The 17330-nt window shown below is 36.9% G+C and overlaps 1 protein-coding gene and 1 long non-coding RNA gene across 6 annotated transcripts in view; one reads left to right on the top strand and one right to left on the bottom strand.

Moving 5' to 3' along the window:
• The window catches only part of TENM2 (teneurin transmembrane protein 2), a 1355454-nt gene that overhangs the window by 1239483 nt on the left and 98641 nt on the right, over positions 1-17330 (bottom strand). For all 5 annotated transcript variants that reach the window (XM_070465745.1, XM_070465746.1, XM_070465747.1 and 2 more), the window contains exon 2: positions 15164-15280. The gene's annotated coding sequence lies outside the window, so the exon portion shown is untranslated. The remainder of the gene's footprint in view (positions 1-15163; positions 15281-17330) is intronic.
• Positions 6960-16497, top strand: LOC110149005 (uncharacterized). The gene is made up of 3 exons (XR_002317314.2): positions 6960-7041; positions 13774-13945; positions 16339-16497. It is a non-coding gene; the product is annotated as an uncharacterized lncRNA (long non-coding RNA).

The following is a 17330-nucleotide window of genomic DNA, read 5'->3' as shown; positions in this document are numbered from 1 at the left end:
AATTCTCTAAAGTATTCGAAAAAGGGACAAAGGAAGGTTCTTTTGCTTTGGGGCTAGGAGGTCAACAACACTAGGACCTCTGGACTCGGAGCAAGAGGGTCAGTACTCCCCAGTACTGATAAACATTCACCAAGATATTCAACTTGTCAGAGTCTCAGTGATCTTTCTAAGAGGAAAGAACTGCTCTCCCCAGTTTTAAAAGTCAGAAATCACATATATGGTGGAAAGAGCTACCTGATGAAGTTCACATGAAAAGCAAGGAGAACATGAGCAAAAAAAAAAATGCAGTGTCTGAAAACGACTGTTGGCACATGCAGAACTGCAAAGAGCCACTCCAGGATAGTCTGAGGGAGTTTGAGCTGGGACATCTGTCACCACAATGGTAGCCAGGGTGAGTTTGATAAATCTCGGTTTCACATGCTCAGTTTAAGAGAAGGCCCTTCCCAACTGGAAGAGAATCGTTCTTCAAATGTAGTTGACAGGAATTTCCAGAAGTCCAAAGAGGCTTCTGGGTAACAGAGCATAGGAAAAAAAGTTGTATCTTTGGTGACGTATTCCTGAAATTCTGATAATGGAGCACAAAAGTAGCTGTGAGCCCTCCAGAATTGTTTCAAAGGTTTTCCTTCCTGTATTGTCCCAAATCTGACCTAATCTTAAACAAGACTTTCAACATTCTATAATATTTACGTATGCTTTGAGAGTCTGACTCAAGTTATTTACAATAGGGTTTTTGAATTTGAACCTGCGTTTGACTCTTACATCTGGCACTTGCTGTGTGACATACACAAACCACTGGCATGCATGCTTCATGAGGATGGGGCTTTTTAACCTGATTTTTTAATAAAACTATGGCACTGAAAAAAGTAAAATCAAATCCAAATAAACATTTAAAAGAACTTTAAAGCCTTTGTCTCCTTTGCCTTAGTTTTTACATCTTTAAAATGGGAATGATTATCCTATCTCTCTCATTGATTAAATAAAATAAAGCATGCACAACACTTTGTGTATTGCACAGGAATAGTAAACATTCAATAATATTAGTTGAGAAATCACTGAGAATATAATGCCTTTTAGCAGAATATTGATAATGATAAAGCTAACTGTAATTATCTATAAATATTTTGACAGTAGAAAGATGATCTCTCAGGCTACTTAACAATCATTATTTTGAGTATACAAATCCATATATAGGCTCCAAACTTCAAACCAAACACCATATTTCTAGTGATAGAAATTATATCCAGATCTTTAATTCACCTATTTCAGCATCTTTACTTTGAAAACACCTCCCCTCTCATTTTGAACTCAGTCTAGGAAAGAATAAAATCACCATGGTGACAGCTGCCCTCTCTTTAGAGCACATTCAAATTTATGTTGAGCTTTTCTTGAAGGCTGCTGTATCTTGCCTTTGAATTGTCTCTTGGAGTCACTCCAAGGTCAGGAGAATTTCTTTATCACTTAAGGTGGCCTTCAAGGATACAAAAGAGCAATTTGGAATTCATGATCTGGAATTGATAAATTTGAAAATAAATAATTCTATCATATTTGAATCAGGTGGATAATTTACAATGGCCCTCATGTTAAAGAAGTTGTGACTAAGAGCCTACTACAACAAAAATGTATGTATAATATCTGTTTTTTCCCTAGAATGTCTGATCAAGACATTCACTAAGTATTACTTTACTCAGAAAGCTGTCATTCATAAAGTATAATATCAGCTTGAACTCTGATACTGACATGATACAGTAAACAAATTTGGGCCTTTTTGTTTTATATTAAACAAAGATGCCTTGAATTATACTGTGAAAAAACTGCCCTTTCAATGCTTGTCCAGCTTAGCCAGGAGAGAGAAGCTGGAAAACAATATGCAGGTAAGGCCGGGTGGTGAGCAGAAGATTTAGGGAATACAGTAGTTATGAGTCTGGAGTGTCCCATGGAGCATTGTGGGAATCAAATGGGATAATGTATGTATGTTTAGTCCTTAGCAGAGTCAACCCATGATATTATGTGATCTCCATATGTTAGCTATTATTAAGTTCCAGAATTTATTATTATTGTTGTTGTTATTGAATTTCAACATTTGGTCTGAAATATATCTACATTTTGGGGAAATTCTCAATCTGTTTCATATACATAAAAAACTAAAATGGCTCTCTAAAGCATCTCACAATACAGAGCTTATGGGTAATTAGAGGTAAAATCCTGGATATCATATAGATATGTCTTCAAAATATTAGACAGTATAGGCAGAGGGGTTTTGTTTGACAAAACAGTTGGAACTCACTGCTTTGCAATAAATTTAGCAAAACATGATATGACATCTCTAATTACAAAATATATGTAACCTTTATGCTTGTACCCCCACCAAAAAATCACTACCGTTTCTTATACACGAGTGAGAAAGCACACCAAAAGCAGAATTATCCTACAAATGGCTAATTTCACGTGTTCTCATTTAAAACAATGACCTTCAATATTCAGTTGAGGTAAGGAGGAATCTTTAGAAGGGTAGACTAGGCAACTTTTCTGAAAGCAGTGCTCTTGACACCCTCAACTTGCACACACAAATACATACATACACATGCACACAGAATACAGTAGAGAATTATTTGTCTCATGAATCATCCTGCTTCACATCCTGTTAAAATAGTGATGTCACTATGCAGAAGCATCATCTCTTTGCTTTTCATTGTCCTACCAATGGGCTTTTCCACGCCAATGCTAGCAATCTATGAAGACTCCTGACAAATACAACTGATTTAGTCATATTCTACTGTATACATTTACCACATTTTCTTTATCCATTCCTCTGTTGATGGATGTTTATTGTAAACAGTGCTGCTATGAACATTCGGGTGCATGTATCTTTTTGAATTATGTTTTTTGGGTATATACAGAGGAGTGGGATTACTGGGTCATACAGTAGAAACCAGCACAACATTGTAAAGCAACTATATTTCAATAAAAAATCAATTAAAAAAAAGTCCTGAATGGGTCCTTTAAGGAAATTGAATGGTTAGCGACATTTCTTTTCTGAAGCCCCTATAGTCAAATATTTATCTCGGAAGAGACATCTGTATGCACATTGGGTGCATAATTTGTGGTACCTGAAAGGAGTGGGTCTCCAAAACACTTCTACAGTGAGACTGGTGACCTCACTAAAGCTCACATATCTACTACATTTCGATTAATTCACTTATTCTCTCTATGCCAATCCCATCAAAGTTTTTAGATGTACTCACACAAATGTAAAACGAACTCAGTAAAGGACACTCACTCATTCATTCAGAAACTTATTTAGTGAGTACTGAAAATGTCCCAAGCAATTGGTTAAGCTTTTAAGATTTAGTAATAAGGAAGCCAGAAGTTAGTTTCCTAAGGTGGAAAGCCTGAATCATACTGGTTATTCCAAAATGGCTTCCTGAATGTAAAGTACAAAAGAAGTGGCTACTAACAGGCCTGGCCTGAATGCTGTGGTTTAGAATGGAAGTTCACCAACAACTGTCTACAGACCAGTGCGCCTTCCTGACCCACAGTTTATCACTTCACGGTGAAATGAGAAAACGGAATGCTTCCTCAACCTTATATTCCATGAATTCTCTCCATAAACCTTCTGTTCTGGTCATAGTGGTACCACTGTGGAGTTTGCTCACTCCATTTTTTTTTTGCTTTTGCTTTTTTGACAGCTTCTTTTTTAATTTTTAAAATTTATTTATTTGGCTGTGCTGGGTCTCAGATGCAGCATGGAGCTTTAGTTGTGGCATGTGGGATCTAGTTCCCTGACCAAGGATCAAACTCAGGTCCCCTGAATTGGGAACATGGAGTCTTCACCACTGGACCACCAAGGAAGTCCTTTGCCAGCTTCTTATACTGCAATATTTTGCAACCATATTTCCATCACTACCTTCCCACTGACTACCCTCTCATACCACAGGCATTATTTCTTACCATTTTTACTTATCTTGAATAAGTACTTATGATTTTTTGTTTTTTAAATACACATTTTAAAAGTTAATAATAATAGACTTAAACATAAAACCAGAATTATTTCCTATGAATAGAAGGTAGGTGTAAAAATAAATTTAATTTTTAAAACACTCCTAATTTCAAACTAGATATAATTAGCTATGAAAACACTGAATATGAGCCTGTCATCTTTTTTCCTAAAATAGAGACAAGAAAAAGTTTAAGAGAATTGTTAAAATCATAGTAGATATAAACTGAAATGCTCTTCCTGAAGTAATGGATATATCAGAGCAATTTGAAATGGGAATAACTTCCTCATTGTTGTGCTTCCCTGCTTCACTGTCTCAGTAATCATTTAAATGTCCCGTACCACCAGTGATGCTCATTTTGCTTTTTTGGCATTAATAATAATGTTATAATAAAATAATTATGCTGTTGCTACTATTAATGATAGTAATAACAATAATTAAAATAAAAAACAACAAAAATTAAAGTTGTTCCTACCAGCCCAGCTCTGTTTTAAACACCTTTATACAGAATAACTAACTGACCCTTCCTAATAGGTCACGAGGGAAACACTTTTACACATGAAAACCTGCAGCCCTAAAGAGTTTAGTAACATGCTCAAGCTCATAGGCTTGTCAAGTTGAAGGGCAGTTACTGATCAAATTTCAGCTCTAAGTCAGATAGACCTTGTATCTGCCCTCATCATTTACTTGGCAACCCTGGGCAAGCCACTTTGATGTCACTCTGCAGAAGAAACAGGAACTTTCAGTTCAGTTGCTCAGTTGTGTTTGACTCTTTGCAACCCCATGGACTGCAGAGGTGACAATTAAACTATATTTTTCTACCATTACTTAGATTGGAATTCACCTTCTTAGTTTCTGCTGACATGGCTTTTCTCATTTCATATAATTCCTGTCCTTTAAGTTGTTGTGCTTTTTTAATTATTATTATTATAATGTAGGCCCTTTTTAAAGTCTTTATTGTATTTGTTACAATATTGCTTCTGCTTTATGTTTTGACTTTTTGGCCACAAGTCACCTGGATCTTAGCTCCCCAACCAAGGATTGAACCCGTACCCTCTGCACTAGAGGGTGAGGTCTTATCTACTGGATCACCAGAGAAGTCCTTTTAATTGAAAAAGTGAATTCACTAAATGTTTTGTGTGTGTATCCTAAGAGAGTATAGTATGTTAAATGTGGTAAAAAGAATGGCTGGGTTTTGATAAGCTCACTGTAGAATAATAACAAGGGCTGCTTATTGAGGGCCTATTACATACCAACTACAGTGCTAGACATTCACTACAGCCACTTCAGAACATTTACCCCAACCTTATCCAGGAGTTGATGTCATCTCACTTTACAAATGAAGAAAGTGAGACTTCGATATTATACCTTAGATATTAACCTTCTCAAGGTTAAATAGTTGACATGTGACAGAAGGGTTCAAATACCACCCTCTTCTTCCTCTTTCTCCTCCTGTTTATTGACTTCTGGCTGCTTTTGCACTATGAGCTTTCAGGCTTTATCTGAGCAATTCCTTTTCCACACGGGGTTCAGAACTGAGGGAGCTGGTCTGAGTCTGACTTAAAAACCAGACTGGGTCTGGCTAAAGTCAGACTGGGTTCAGGGTGAGGCTTCTGGTGAATAAAATTTTGTTTTCTTTAAACTTCTTATTTTGCATTGGGGTTGGGGGAGAATGGGTATACGTGTATGTATGACTGAGTCCCTTTGCTGTTCACTTGAAACTATCACAACACTGTTAACTGACTACACCTCAATAAAATTTTGTTTTAAGGCTGAACAAGCAGGTTAATTTACCAAAGATACTCTTGAAAAACAGTGACGACAACAGCAAACCTTCAACCATTTTTGCTAAGCTTATCTACTTATGAGGCACCCAAGAGGAAAAGGGGTCTTGGGCAGACATCACTAAAGGGGTAGAGGGAAAATTATTATTCCCTCCTATATAGTTTCTGATGACCAGGATAAGACCTGCTGGGACACCACACTCATTCTAGAACATAGATGGGCTTCTGGGGAAGCTGACAAGAAGAAGCTGGCAAAGGGTGAGAATTCTTTCCAAAGTCAGCTCTCCCTGACCTCTGTCTTGGGTGTCTGGTCAAGACAGGAAGGTAAAATTTCATGTATTTCCTTCCTTTCCAAGATTAGGTTATCAGGAAAAAATTAAAAAAAAAAAACAAACAACAACAACAACAAAAAAAACCCACATTGATTATTGATCCCATCTGTTCTAAGGATACCTATTGGTTTTTATTAGTTTCATTTTGTGTCCAGAGAACTTGACTTGGCAATGGGCAGTTCGGGAGCCCCTCAAATATGGCCAGAGAGAAATGTGGGCTGCACTCCGTCTGTGGCTAGGGTTCTACTGAATGTTGCCAGCTCTCAGGGGAATTATCTGAGGTTCTCTTCCTAATAGCCATCTTCTAGAGTAACTCTGGATCTTGGCATCTTCTTTGGGGACTCCTCTTGTGTTCATGTGTGTGTACATGTTCAGTTGTGTCTGATTCCTGTGACTCCATGGACTATATAGTCTGCCAGGCTTCTCTGTCCAAGGGATTTCCCAGGCAAAAGTACTGGAGTGGTTTGCCATTTCCTTCTCAGGGCATCTTGGCCCAAGGGTTGAACCTCCATCTCTTGTGTCTCCTGCATTGACCCGAGGGTTCTTTACTACTAGAGTCACCTAGAGGGTTGGTCAGTACTGCCAGGCACATTTACTGTTTGTCCTGGCTGAAACCTGATAAGATATTAAGAAGGATTTTTGTTTTTTTGGTAAGTGGCCTAATGGTCAGAAGTTAGCTAAATTGGAAATTGATATTCAGAGCCATATAGGAACTTTCCTTTTGGGCCTTCTTCCCAAAGCTAAAATGAAACAATGTATCCACAGGGAAAGAAAAGCATTCTAAAACCATTGTGGAAGAATTTGCTCAAACATTCCAAAGACACCTAGTTTTAAATCTAGAACATAGGAATCTTTTGACATTCATCTTAGTTGAGGATCTTCTTCCTGATATAAAGAAGTGAACTGAGGATAACATTGTTGGATGGCTAGGTCAGTTTCTGGATACCATCCAGGTTACAATCCAACTCTATGAGAAATTAAAAAGTTTTATTTGTATTTGTCTTATAAATCTACTCTTCTTAGAATAGAAATGTGACTATAGAAAAGATTCAAAGCCCAGTGATCCTTTTTACCAATCCCCAAACCTCCCCCATTCTTCTGGAAGGTTTACAGATATTGTTAAAAACCTGGATTTAGGAAACAAAATCCCTTTTCTCAGAAACTTGAAACCTTTCTCTGTGCCTTTGAGATGTAAATGTTCTGCCTGGTCTTCTCTAGGAACCCAGAGCCATCTCTTGAAATGCAAACTTCAAGAAGGTAATTCTTATCAGCAAAAAAAAAAAAAAAAGGAAGACGCCATTTGGAAATTGTTGTTGTTTAGTCACCCAGTCAATCTTCTGACTCTTTGTGACCCCACAGACTGTATCATGCCAGACCTCCCTGTCCCTCACCATCTCCCAAAGTTTGCCCAAGTTCATGTCCATTGCCATCAGTGATGTTACCACTTCATCCTTTGATGCCTTCTTCTCCTCTGCTCTCATTCTTTCCCAGCATCAGGGAGTTTTCCAATGAGGAAACTCTTAAAAAGTCTTTCCCATAAATATTGGTAAAAGCCATAGCCACCTGAGTAGATAACTTACCCTACATGCCACAAGCATAATTTGGATTCAACTGTTCTTTTATAAGTAATAAGTTTTGCATTAGTTTAACTGTCTCATGGCTAAAATTTTAAAACAAAAGCTGTAAGATCTGTGATTTTGTAAGTTTATATGCATCCACATATGTATGTTATGGGCTTCTCAGGTGGTTCTAGTGGTAAGGAACCCACCTGCCAGTGAAGGAGACAGAAGAGATGACAAATTCAATCCCTGGGTCAGAAAGATCCCCTGGAGCAGGTCATGGCAACCCACTCAAGTATTCTTGCCTGGAGAATCCCATGGAGAGAAGAGCCTGGCAGGCTACAGTCCATAGGGTCACAAACAGTCAGAAATGACTGAAGAGACTTAGCACATATATTTTATGGATCTGTGATATTTTTCTACCTTCAGATGATATTGCCAAACTTAATTTGTAAATATTTCTATTTAATGTCTCAAAGACAAATAATTGTTTATAAAATCAAGTATACTCTGAGAAATAGACTCTAACTAAAATGTTTTTCAAGTTTATATGATCTAGGATAATCATCAGTAATGAAAGCTAGTTTAAGTTTGTTGGTTTGTTTGAAACAGGCATGTTTTTAGTGTGATCAACATTAAACATACTACTTTTATTTACCTTGATTTACTAACATTCAAATAAGATTATGTTATTTCTGTTATAGAATTTATTAGCAGAAAGATAAGATGATGGTCGCTGTTGAATACCTCATGAAATTTTCATGAGTAATCTGAACATAATTGCTAAGAATAAGTAAATTAAGTGGATGTAAGTAAGATAAAAGTTTATAAATTAACTTTCAACAATAATTGTGCTGTATGGCATGTCAACTTATAAAAGTTTCAGAATATTTTTGGTCACTTGAAATCTTAATGCTATACAGATCTCCCTGTCTTAAGATGGGGCAATGTTCCAACAAACCCATTGAAAGTTGAAAATATGAATTAAAAATGCATTTAATACCCTAACCTTCCAAACAACATAGTTTAGCTTAGCCTATCTTAAATGTGTTCAGAACACTTGTCTGTAAGTGGGTGAAATCATCTAACACAAAGCTTATTTTATAATAAAGAGTTGAATATCTCATGTAATTTATTGAATAGCATACTGAAAGTGAAAAATAAACAGTTGTGTGGGTACAAAATGGTTGTGGGCGTATTGGCTGTTGACCCTCACGACTGCATGGCTAACTGGGGACTGGGGCTATGGTTCACTGCTATGGCTCAGCAACATGAGAAAGTATAGTACCACATATGCTAGCCTGAACAAAAGATCAAAATTCAAAATTCGACATATGGTTTCTTCTGAAAGTGAATCTCTTTTGCACTGTCATAAAGTTGAAAACTCTTAAACCACCATAAGTCAAGAACTGTCTGTTCTGAGAGAAGGCAAATAAATGATGACTATTCATCAAATATCCAGATTGTTTCCAAATAAAACAAAATACTGAAACATTAATTATTGAATATTGGGTTATCCCCTTTTGGCTTCTTTTTATAGAGAAACTAAAGACATTTGCCACTCGAAAATCAAGACTCCTGGCACAGAGCAGTAAAAAACCATGGATCACCTGATGTCCACGTTCCCAGCTAAAACAGAACAAGGCAAATGCCTTGTGGTGTCGGTGCTCAAAAGGTCTTTTCCGTCGGCTCCTTAGTGCTACATGTTGACATTTTTGTGCATTTTGTTGGTGATTCTGCTATTTTAAATGACTCCTAAGCATTGCAGTATAGCATTATCTAGTGATTTTAAGTACAAAAAGGCTGTGAAGTGCCTTATAGAGAAAATACATGCGCTAGATAAGCTTTGTTCAGGGGAGAGTTATGGTGCTGTCGTCTGTGAGTTCCCTGTTAACAACCAACGATATATATTAAGTAAGAAGTCTTTAAACAGAAATACACATAAAACAAGTTTATATATTGATCTGTTGATTGGTTGATAAAAATGTTGCAACCACAGGGTTGCACTGACTTAATACTTTATTCCCCCTAGGAGCAGTGGTTTAGCATTTACTAATTCAGTGTTTTATATAGAACAATTTTATAGAACATGACTACCACAAATAAGGAGAATCAAATGTATTTATTTATTTTCCCTCTGCTATTGATACTTAATTCTTTGTATGACTATGACCCTATATTCGTACATTCCTTATTAAGATGCCTACTTTTGTTACCTATTTTCTGTGGACCTGGGTATGATACACATGAACAACACACACACACACAAATAACCATTTAAAGACCTTAACTATAATCTTTTGACTTATTTACAACTTATATGTATATGATGGTATTTCAGTTCAGTTCAGTCAGTTCAGTCACTCAGTCGTGTCTGACTCTTTGCAACCCCATGAATCACAGCACACCAGGCCTCCCTGTCCATCACCAAATCCCAGAGTTTACTCAAACCCATGTCCATCGAGTTGGTGATGCCATCCAGCCATCTCATCTTCTGTCATCCCTTTCTCCTCCTGCCCCCAATCCCTCCCAGCATCAGGGTCTTTTCCAATGAGTCAACTCTTCACATGAGGTGGCCAAAGTACTGGAGTTTTAGCTTCAGCATCAGTCCTTCCAATAAACACCCAGGACTGATCTCCTTTAGGATGGACTGGCTGGATCTCCTTGCAGTCCAGGGGACTCTCAGGAGTCTTCTCCAACACCATAGTTCAAAAGCATCACTATTTCGGCGCTCAGCTTTCCTCACAGTCCAACTCTCACATCCATACATGACCACTGGAAGAACCATAGCGTTGACTAGACAGACCTTTGTTCACAAAGTAACGTCTCCGCTTTTTAATATGCTATCTAGGTTGGTCATAACTTTCCTTCCAAGGAGTAAGCGTCTTTTAATTTCATGGCTGCAATCACCATCTGCAGTGATTCTGGAGCCCAAAAAAATAAAGTCTGACACTGTTTCCACTGTCTCCCCATCTATTTCCCATGAAGTGATGGGACCAGATGCCATGATCTTAGTTTTCTCAATGTTGAGCTTTAAGCCAACTTTTTCACTCTCCCCTTTCACTGTCATGATGGTATTTAATTAATATTAAACTAAACTTTTAACAACATAAAGTTATGTTTTAGTTTTTCAATTAAATTGGATTCATTTATTTTCCTTTATTTCTTCAACATCTATTAAAATGCTTGGTTTTACCCAAATCCTGTTCTATTTGTTTATCTTGTTTTACATAGTTCCAATGATATAATAAACATCTATAGAATAATTTTCTTCTCTTTAAAACTGTTTTGTAATAGAAAGCAAAGTTATTCAAAGGTATTTCATCTTAGTGTACCAAATGAGTTACTTAAAAGTTTAAATAGCATTTTAAAATTTTCTTGGTTCCTGTTATAAACATCTCTTTGATACATACTGATATATTCATGGACTGAAAACTGAAATCTGCACCCAGTGACAGCTGGCAAAAGTGCTAAGTACACTAGTTCCATTTCAGCATTAAAAATTAAGTGACAAGAGCAGGAATTCAAACAAAATAATCCATAATTTAGAAAGCTATACAATTAATTAACTAGATCATAGCTTATCAGATCATATTCTTTACAGTAAAACTTGGTTTTCTCTAGAATAATCCCATATTCTGGTCAAAAAATGTTCAGTTAGTGGATTGGTGTCTGGACTAATGGATTAGACCCCAAAACTTGGTTCCCTTAAGTAAAATATTTAACCTCTGGGGACCTCAGATTTTAGGATTAATTAAGATTTTGTTTTCATGTTCAATAAAAGAATTTATGTTAAAGAGAAAACACTTTTAAATACGGTACACGTTATGCATTTAATAACTTCCTTTCTACTTTTTATCTATTCATAATTACTATATTAAAACACCATAAATATTATATATTAGTTCTGGTTATATAAGTTCTATGTTATTCTTAAATTTTCAAGAAAATATTTTGTGAAATATGTAATATTGCATGACTGTATGTGAGAGAATGTGAAATATTTAAGGAAAACCTGTTGTAAATCTCACAATGTTAAGAAGCAACTCAAGCATGTAATGTAGGGGGAAAAAGTCTCAAAATGCACTTATCTTAAAGGTTAGATGTTGAGTATTAAAGGGTGTTTTTCTGCTGGCAAGAAAGGAAAAGGAAAAGGGAAAAAAAGAGCTCAGTGTAATATTTTCAAAATGGTGCTAATAATTTCAGTTCTTGCATAGAAGTCTATCTGAAACTAGAGAGAAAAATGTGCTAATCTTAATTTTTAAAGAGATTTGGTCACTTATATATTCAGTACATACTGATTATTATAAACTATTTAAATGGGAAAGAAAGTGGAAAATGTCACTTCCCTTCTACTGATGGGGAATTAAATCCACACATCACCCACTGCAGGATGTGTAGCTGAAAACACAGCCTTCACATAGGTCTGTTGATTTTCCCAAAATTTCTACCTAAAGTAGCTTTTCATTCCAATAACATCAGAAATCAAGAAACATTGGTTCTGTTTAGCCCTTATCTAAGGCAATCTTTCAAAGTATCACAGTTTTTTTCTATAATTTTAAAGTTGCTTCCTCTTCCATTTTCTTTCTTTCTTTTTTTTTTTAGGTGAAAAATAGCCAAAAGTCATATTTTTAGTGATGATAAAATCACATCTTGCATTTCATCCTAGTCTGGTTGAAAGGAGATATGACTATCCTAGAACTATGAGAACCTTCATTTAAATCCCATGCTTTTTATGAATCCACCATGGAGTAAAAACCATGTTATATACTACCAGTGAAGCAAAAGTAGCCACACGGAAACCTTTATGGCAGAAACCTGGCCAGTAAAGCTGAATATTTTATACTGCTTCTTAGGAGCAAAAAGAGTAGCATTTAAAACTTCAGGTAGAAGCCAGAGGGGGGAAAAAAAACATTGGTGGTCTAGGAGGAAAGTGAACACCTGGGGAAACACCAGCTTGTATTTATAAAGCCTCCTGTTGCCTGGGAAAGCTACTCTCACCCATTCTATTAGGGCTACAAACGACCCTGAAGGAACAGCAGAGGGCAGAGCCTTGTAGAGTCCTTTTCCAAGTAGGTAGGTATTAGTACTTGAGAACAGGTTTAATAGAATATAAAATATGATGCTAGAGAATTACCGTGAAGAACTTTTTCTCAAAGTTAATAGTCTGGCCTCATTGAGGGGCTGACTATTCAGTCAAAATTAAAGACATTTTTTGGTTGCAGTAGTCAATTATCAAAGTACTACCCTAACTAAATAATGGCAAAATCAAATGAGAACATTGAGAAAAATGTAATGGTATTTCAGGTCAGCACACTAGGCAGACCACTGAGATTTGGAGACTTGCTTTCATTATTAAGGGAGTTACTAAGACCATGCGGGCATTTCTCCTTCTTCCCCCATTTACAGACTACTTCTCATTATCCTCTGCCTGCTTCCCTGAACATGATGTACCAAAGATCCACTGTCTCCAGAAATCTTAATCAAAAGTTTAGATGATAAGGTTGGGAGGGTGAGCAAGAGAGAAACAGGGGACAACTGTTGGCTTGAACGAGGTTAGGAAGATTCTCTAAGAATCCTAAACACAGGCTTCATCCTCCCAGGTCCTGTCCCACCAAACTGACCCGCTCTAACTCTGCAGTGTCCTCATCCATTACTTGTTCTAGGAGAGGGTGGATGAGCTGGCATAGGATATATCAGAGTCTTAGGTCTATGTCACCACAAGCCCTCCTATTTCTTCCAAAACAGACAACTCTGCATTTATAATGGATTTCTACCACTTGGTGATTTTTCCTTAAGAACAGAAACAAAGATGGACCCAAGCTTCCACGATAGAAAATGGAATCAGGAGATGATTCTGGGATAGGATGGTATCTGATCTGTGGGGAAGCAACCGTGAAATCAGAGTTATATTCTAACAAAATCAAGTTTCCTTGTACAACCCAGTTTGGATCTGACCTCCAAAGACACTAGGAACAAGGATGCTTCAGAGAAGCTTAAGGTGTGCTGAAATTTATTAAATTGGATGCCTTTCTCAGAATCGAAGCACAATAAAATCCAAAAAGAAACCCTTAATATTCTAACAGAAGATTCTCCCCATCAGACTACACGCCCAAGAAAACATATGAAGATGGCGAGAAAACATGGAAAACCTACAGTAGCATAAAGGTCTATTTCAAGCCGGCTGCTTGGGCTTTAGTTTCTTTGCCAGCAAAATGGAGTTAGAACTGCTGATGACACTCATTTACCCCTGAATATGTTGTTCAACTACCAGGGTAAGTACCTTATTGTATCATCTACTTTAATTGTTACTACAGCCTCATGAGATTTCCATTTAGGTGTTGTATGTTATCTGGTCCATAAGTATGTTCTAAATTGACTGTTTGAACTAAGGCTGTCTGATGGCTGTATTTCAAATGACTCCTTCAAGAGGTCATACCCATCATTACCCTCCCTTATTCCCATACCCACTCCCTTAGCCACATAAGACCTATTCTTTACTCACTGCCTCATTTTCACTGAAAAATTTCTACAGGCAATAAAGAAAAACAAAAAAGGATTTAATCCAGATACCTCTTACCCATCAAATCATTTATGAGTCTCTACTGGACCTCCTCTCACACCTTGTTCTTAAACACAAAGTTTCTATACATACTCAAATCACTGAAGTTAATCTGCAAACTGATGCTTTAGCTAAGTCAGATGCCCCATCTCCAAATCAGAATTGCACAATGTATTGATTGTTCCGAGAACCCTTTAATTGCCCCGCCCAAAGGTAAGCCATCTTGATACAAGGATTTAACTTGTGAAAATATAAAAGCAAGACTGAAAACAGCAAAATGTTACAGAAAAATGGATGTAGGAAACCCCTAGAAAGCCTGAGGAAGACATTTGATATATGATGCTGGATGCTGTAGAAATATATTGAGAATGTCAGTTCAGGGACAATAAAAGCAGAAGAAAGATTTTCCAGCTCCCTTCTCTCTTTCTGCCTACACAGATTAACAATATTAAACAGTTCTGACAAAGGGGGCCAAGTTTTTCCATCCAAAAGGTCTTTATACATGAGAATGTGATGCTATGTGGGCCAGCTAATCACAACCACCAACTTTTATTTCCAAGTGTACATAGGGAATACCAAAAATGTGATGGCCAAATTATTCTTAGAGGTCAGGGAATGAGAATTTGAGAGCTGGGGAGAGGTCCATTCAGGTAGATAAGAAACAGATGCATGACTGAAGAATGGTAAAGTCATTCTCTTGGGTTGGGAGGGAGAGAGAATTGCAGATTTCAGAGAGAGAAAATGACAGTACAAATTACTTTTGTCCATAACGGAAAAAGAAAAAAAGTATATATATATAAAAAAAAGCCAGCTTTCTTACACAGAACTGGAAAAGCCCTATTTTGCGCTCTATATGAAAGCACTTTGGTCAACAATGCAAACACAACTTGAGCAGAGCAAAACACAAAATTGTAGCTATGATTCCACTCACCAAAATGGTGGATCTTCAATATGCAATTCAGTAAGCTCTACAGGAGTGCTCCACAGCAAAGCCAAGTGATGAAGCAAGCCCCAGAATGCTTAGGCAATAAACAGCTGGATGTAACTGCTAAAAAAAAAAAAAAAGAAAGAAAGAAAACAGATAAGATTTAAATGAGCACATAAAACAAAAAAAGAATAAAAATGCAAATAAACACCATATATCTTCAAAATATAGGCAGGTTGGAATCGAGAGCTAAATTTGTTTAATTGCACACCTTACCCTTTCAAATATCTTTCAACAGAAGAATGTAAAATATGGTATAAAACATACTAGTTAGTTCATGTATTTTGACTACAGCACACCATTCTCATTAAGATATAATAGCGTACTGATTTGTTATCCTTCAAATGTGATGCTGCTTATAATATAAACACTGAAATGCATAGTATTAGAATGGGAGAACAGTTTAAATGCATCTTTCTAGGAATATACAGCTTTTAAGGCTGTTCTTCACATTTACAAATGATTTGTTCCATCTTAAAATGTACCATTTGCTCATCCATACAATTTAAGCATTATTTTGCCAGTTTTTGCAATCAAATACTTGCTAGTTGGCACCACAGGCAAACAGAAGACAAAAGTCCCCTGACTCCAACACAATTTGCTTTGGACAAATAAGCTAAGCTTTCCTTAACTAAAAATTAAGGTTCAACAGCACTTATTTCATAGAAATGTTGTGATGATTAAAGATAAAAATCCACCAAAGCACTTAGTTCAGTGCCTTTCACACGGTGTCACTACCATGCTTGTCAGCTGTGATCGTTGTCATAGTTGTTGTCACCACGCCAAGGCCACAGGTTCAAAATCATCAAGGGAGATTTTGTGCTCATTTCCTAACAATTAGGAAATATTTTTTAAAATTCACACACATACTCCTGCCCCTTAAAAAAAAAAAAAGTCCACAAATCAACTGAATTCGCAGAAGACATTCGCTGTACATTTAGGTTCCCTTCTCTCCTGGCAGTGGAATTGGGGCACTGGCGAAGGTGCAGGGAGATTTCTTGTTTGCAAAGGGATCTCACAAATAACCCAAACATGAAAAGAGATCCACAAACAGAGAGAAGCAACTGTTGAAAACCAATGGTTTTAACTTCCCAGCTCTGTTTTAGTCATTCTCATTCCAGATCTCTACATGTCAAAAGGAGCACCCTGCCGCCACCACCACCACCAATCAGCATTTCCCAGGCAGCCTGGAGAGCAGGAGAAGGGCTAGTCTGGCTGACCCCATCTCCAGTGCTCCGATGCAGCCACAGTTGGGTACCACACTCCTGATTACCCTTCTCCCAAAGGCAAGTGGTATTTTCATACTGATGGCTCTATCTCTCCTAACCGGTCTGAAAAGCCTTCTGACCCTCCACAAAGGCTCCTGGTTGTATGGAATAAATAATAGGTGTTAGCTTCCTGAAATTCCAGATAGGAAGAGGGCTTGCCACAGAGAAGGGGACGGTATAAAATTTAAACCACGACTGACATGTTTGAACTGTCTATCGCTAACAAGTACAAGCTCATACAAGGTTCCTTAGACCCTCTGAGCTTCAATCTACTTATCTGTAAAGTGGAAGCAGGATCAAAACTATGACTTAAAATTGAGAAATAGGGAAACAAAATGTTTCTGGAACACCATAGGCATACAACAATATTCATCACAGTTTCTGCTTTTCTTGCTCTGTTGTTTTATCTTGGTACATTGATTATCTGATTATAAGGAAATGACAGAAGTAGAATTGTCTGATCAAGACTATGTGTCTTTAAAAGACAAATTGACAGGACCAGACAGAATGATAAGACCTTGTGTCAACTTGCTTCAATTTTGTTTGGTTTTATTTTTTTTCAGGTTTTCAACCTGGCAATCAGAGCCCAGCAAAGCAATATGGTTCTTTGATTTCCTCCTTAGAAACTCTGCAGCCTTTATTGTCTTTATATCGCACAACTTTAGCACTTAATTATATCCTAACTTGTAATAATTAGGTGTCCTTATAATCAAGTCTGTTTACTCACTTGTGCAGTTCTGATCCTTTAATCTCTCTTGAATATTAGTTTTTAATGCTAATAAGAGCCACAATTTAACAATTTTATTACTAAATAAAATTGCAAGAATATTTTGAAGATTCACTAA

Source organism: Odocoileus virginianus, chromosome 3 (genome assembly GCF_023699985.2).
Source record: "Odocoileus virginianus isolate 20LAN1187 ecotype Illinois chromosome 3, Ovbor_1.2, whole genome shotgun sequence".
NCBI classification, from domain to species: domain Eukaryota; kingdom Metazoa; phylum Chordata; class Mammalia; order Artiodactyla; family Cervidae; genus Odocoileus; species Odocoileus virginianus.
This window is presented reverse-complemented; position numbering and strand designations above follow the sequence as displayed.